The sequence below is a fragment of the Nerophis ophidion genome, linkage group LG19 (genome assembly GCF_033978795.1).
Source record: "Nerophis ophidion isolate RoL-2023_Sa linkage group LG19, RoL_Noph_v1.0, whole genome shotgun sequence".
In the NCBI taxonomy this organism is placed as follows: Eukaryota; Metazoa; Chordata; class Actinopteri; order Syngnathiformes; family Syngnathidae; genus Nerophis; species Nerophis ophidion.
In genome coordinates, this window is record NC_084629.1 from 35,788,228 (window position 1) to 35,794,227 (window position 6,000).

Here is a 6,000-nt window from a genome sequence, read left to right on the forward strand (position 1 = left end):
ATACCTCTCACAACACCCAGGATCTCATCTCAACTAACTCTTATACCTTTCACAACACCCAGGATCTCATGAAAACTAACTCTTATGCCTCTCACAACACCCAGGATCTCATGTCAACTAACTCCTATACCTCTCACAACACCCAGGATCTCATGTCAACTAACTCTTATACCTCTCACAACACCCAAGATCTCATGGAAACTAACTCTTATACCTCTCACAACGCCCAGGATGTCATGACAACTAACTTGTATACCTCTCACAACACCAAGGATCTCATGTCAACTGACTCTTATACCTCTCACAACACCCAGGATCTCATGTCAACTAACTCTTATACCTCCCACAACACCAAGGATCTCATGTCAACTAACTCCTATACCTCTCACAACACCCAGGATCTCATGTCAACTAACTCTTATACCTCTCACAACACCCAAGATCTCATGTCAGCTAACTATTTTACTTCTCACAACACCCAGGATCTCATGTCAACTAACTCTTATACCTCTCACAACGCCCAGGATCTCATGCCGACCAACTCTTATACCTCTCACAACACCCAGGATCTCATGTCAACTAACTCTTATACCTCTCACAACACCCGGGATCTCATGACAACTAACTCGCATACCTCTCACAACACCAAGGATTTCATGGCAACTAACTCTTATACCTCTCACAAGACCCAGGATATCATGCCAACTAACTCCTATACCTCTCACAACACCCAGGATCTCATGTCAACTAACTCTTATACCTCTGACAACACCCAGGATCTCATGACAACTAACTCTTATAACTCTCACAACACCCAGGATCTCATGTCAACTAACTCGTATACCTCTCACAACACCCAGGATCTCATGTCAACTAACTCTTATACCTCTCACAACACCCGGGATCTCATGACAACTAACTCGTATACCTCTCACAAGACCCAGGATCTCATGTCAACTAACTCTTATACCTCTCACAAGACCCAGGGTCTCATGTCAACTAACCCTTATACCTCTCACAACACCCAGGATCTCATGCCGACTAACTCCTATACCTCTCACAAGACCCAGGATCTCATGTCAACTAACTCCTATACCTCTCACAACACCCAGGATCTCATGCCGACTAACTCCTATACCTCTCACAACACCCATGATTTCATGTCAACTAACTCTCATACCTCTAACAACACCCAGGATCTCATGCCGACTAACTCTTATACCTCTCACAACACCCAGGATCTCATGTCAACTAACTCTTATACCTCTCACAACACCCGGGATCTCATGACAACTAACTCGTATACCTCTCACAACACCAAGGATTTCATGGCAACTAACTCTTACACCTCTCACAAGACCCAGGATCTCATGTCAACTAACTCTTATACCTCTCACAACACCCAGGATCTCATGTCAACTAACTCTTATACCTCTGACAACACCCAGGATCTCATGACAACTAACTCTCATACCTTTCACAACACCCAGGATCTCATGCCAACTAACTCTTATAACTCTCACAACACCCAGGATCTCATGTCAACTAACTCGTATACCTCTCACAACACCAAGGATCTCATGTCAACTGACTCTTATACCTCTCACAACACCAAGGATCTCATGTCAACTGACTCTTATACCTCTCACAACACCCAGGATCTCATGTCAACTAACTCTTATACCTCCCACAACACCAAGGATCTCATGTCAACTAACTCCTATACCTCTCACAACACCCAGGATCTCATGCCGACTAACTCTTATACCTCTCACAACACCCAGGATCTCATGTCAACTAACTCTTATACCTCTCACAACACCCGGGATCTCATGACAACTAACTCGTATACCTCTCACAACACCAAGGATTTCATGGCAACTAACTCTTACACCTCTCACAAGACCCAGGATCTCATGTCAACTAACTCTTATACCTCTCACAACACCCAGGATCTCATGTCAACTAACTCTTATACCTCTGACAACACCCAGGATCTCATGACAACAAACTCTCATACCTTTCACAACACCCAGGATCTCATGCCAACTAACTCTTATAACTCTCACAACACCCAGGATCTCATGTCAACTAACTCGTATACCTCTCACAACACCAAGGATCTCATGTCAACTGACTCTTATACCTCTCACAACACCAAGGATCTCATGTCAACTGACTCTTATACCTCTCACAACACCCAGGATATCATGTCAACTAACTCTTATACCTCTCACAACACCCAAGATCTCATGTCAGCTAACTATTTTACTTCTCACAAGACCCAGGATCTCATGTCAACTAACTCTTATACCTCTCACAACGCCCAGGATCTCATGCCGACCAACTCTTATACCTCTCACAACACCCAGGATCTCATGTCAACTAACTCTTATACCTCTCACAACACCCGGGATCTCATGACAACTAACTCGTATACCTCTCACAACACCAAGGATTTCATGGCAACTAACTCTTATACCTCTCACAAGACCCAGGATCTCATGCCAACTAACTCCTATACCTCTCACAACACCCAGGATCTAGTGTCAACTAACTCTTATACCTCTGACAACGCCCAGGATCTCATGACAACTAACTCTTATAACTCTCACAACACCCAGGATCTCATGTCAACTAACTCGTATACCTCTCACAACACCCAGGATCTCATGTCAACTAACTCTTATACCTCTCACAAGACCCAGGGTCTCATGTCAACTAACTCTTATACCTCTCACAACACCCAGGATCTCATGCCGACTAACTCCTATACCTCTCACAAGACCCAGGATCTCATGTCAACTAACTCCTATACCTCTCACAACACCCAGGATCTCATGCCGACTAACTCTTATACCTCTCACAACACCCATGATTTCATGTCAACTAACTCTTATACCTCTAACAACACCCAGGATCTCATGCCGACTAACTCTTATACCTCTCACAACACCCAGGATCTCATGTCAACTAACTCTTATACCTCTCACAACACCCGGGATCTCATGACAACTAACTCGTATACCTCTCACAAGACCCAGGATCTCATGTCAACTAACTCTTATACCTCTCACAAGACCCAGGGTCTCATGTCAACTAACCCTTATACCTCTCACAACACCCAGGATCTCATGCCGACTAACTCCTATACCTCTCACAAGACCCAGGATCTCATGTCAACTAACTCCTATACCTCTCACAACACCCAGGATCTCATGCCGACTAACTCTTACCTCTCACAACACCCATGATTTCATGTCAACTAACTCTCATACCTCTAACAACACCCAGGATCTCATGCCGACTAACTCTTATACCTCTCACAACACCCAGGATCTCATGTCAACTAACTCTTATACCTCTCACAACACCCGGGATCTCATGACAACTAACTCGTATACCTCTCACAACACCAAGGATTTCATGGCAACTAACTCTTACACCTCTCACAAGACCCAGGATCTCATGTCAACTAACTCTTATACCTCTCACAACACCCAGGATCTCATGTCAACTAACTCTTATACCTCTGACAACACCCAGGATCTCATGACAACTAACTCTCATACCTTTCACAACACCCAGGATCTCATGCCAACTAACTCTTATAACTCTCACAACACCCAGGATCTCATGTCAACTAACTCTTATACCTCTCACAACACCCAGGATCTCATGTCAACTAACTCTTATACCTCTCACAACACCCAGGATCTCATGTCAACTAACTCTTATACCTCTCACAACACCCAGGATCTCATGCCAACTAACTTTTATAACTCTCACAACACCCAGGATCCCATGTCAACTAACTCTTATACCTCTCACAACACCCAGGATCTCATGTCAACTAACTCTTATACCTCTCCCAACACCCAGGATCTCATATCAACTAACTCCTATACCTCTCGCAACACCCAGGATCTCATGTCAACTAACTCTTATACCTCTCACAACACCCGGCATCTCATGACAACTAACTCGTATACCTCTCACAACACCAAGGATTTCATGGCAACTAACTCTTATACCTCTCACAAGACCCAGGATCTCATGTCAACTAACTCTTATACCTCTCACAACACCCAGGATCTCATGTCAACTAACTCTTATACCTCTAACAACACCCAGGATCTCATGACAACTAACTCTTATACCTTTCACAACACCCAGGATCTCATGCCAACTAACTCTTATAACTCTCACAACACCCAGGATCTCATGTCAACTAACTCTTATACCTCTCACAACACCCAGGATCTCATGTCAACTAACTCTTCTACCTCTCACAACACCCAGGATCTCATGTCAACTAACTCTTATACCTCTCACAACACCCAGGATCTCATGTCAACTAACTCTTATACCTCTCACAACACCCAGGATCTCATGTCAACTAACTCTTCTACCTCTCACAACACCCAGGATCTCATGTCAACTAACTCTTCTACCTCTCACAACACCCAGGATCTCATGTCAACTAACTCTTATACCTCACACAACACCCAGGATCTCGTGTCAACTAACTCTGAAAATATTACCTCACATCGCTCATATTTCTTGTTTAACGCAAGTCAATCAATTCCTCACGCACACTTCTTGGATATTTCCTGTGTACTTCCTTTATATTTGCTGGTTACTTCCTGGATACTTCCTGAATACCTCCTGGATACTTCCTGGATACTACCTGTTTACTTCCTCAATATTTGATGGATACTTCCTGGATACCTCCTGTATATTTCCTGGAAACTCATTATCTACTTCCTGTATAATTCCTCTATATTTGATGGATACTTCCTGTATACTTTCTGAATACTTCCTGTATACTTCCTGTATTATTCCTCTATATTTGCTAGATACTTCCTGTATGCTTCCTCCATATTTGCTGGAAACTTCATGTATACTTCCTGGATACCACTTATACATTTCCTTTATACTTCCTCTATATTTTCTGTATATACCTCTTGTATACTTGCTCCATAGTTGCTGCATACTTCCTGTATACTTCCTCTATATTTGCTGGATACTTCCTGTATACTTCCTGGATTTTTCCTGTATACATCCTAGATACTTTCTTGGATACTTCCTCTCAATTTGCTGGAAACTTCCTGTATACTTTCTGGATACCTTCTATACACTTCCTCTATATTTGCTTGATACTTCCTGTATACTTCCTCTATACTTCCTGTATACTTCCTCCATACTTCCTGTATAATTCCTGGATTTTCCTCTATACATCCTGGACACTTCCTGTATAATTCCTGGATATCTCCTGGATACTTTCTATATACTTCCTCTATATTTGCTGAAAACTTACTGTGTACTTCCTGTATACTTCCTGTATACTTCCTGGATACCCCTGTATACTTCCTGTATAGTTCCTGGATACCCCTGTATACTTACTAGATACCTCCTGGATACTTCCTGGATACTTCCTGTACAAATCCTGGATACCTACGGTATACTTCCTGGATACTTCCTGTATACTTCCTCTATATTTGCTTGAAACTTTCTGTATACTTCCTGAATACTCCCTGGATGCTTCCTGGATACTTTCTATATACTTCCTCTATATTTGGTGGAAACTTCCTGTGTACTTCCTGTATACTTCCTGGATACCCCAGTATACTTCCCGGATACCCACTGCATACTTCCTGGATACTTCCTTTATACTTCCTGGATCCCTCCTGGATACTTCCTGTATACTGCCTGTACAAATCCTGGATACCTCTAGTATACTTCCTGGATACTTCTTGTATACTTCCTCTATATTTGCTGGAAACTTCCTCTGTATTTCCTGTATACTTCCTGTATCCCCCCTGTGTACTTCCTGGATACTTCTTTTATACTTCCTGGATACCTCCTGGATACTCCCGGTATATTTCCTGGATACTTCCTGTTTACTTTCTCTATATTTGCTGGAAACTTCTTGTATACATCCTGGATACTTCCTGTATAACTCCTCTTAATTTTTAGGAAACTTTCTGTGTACTTCCT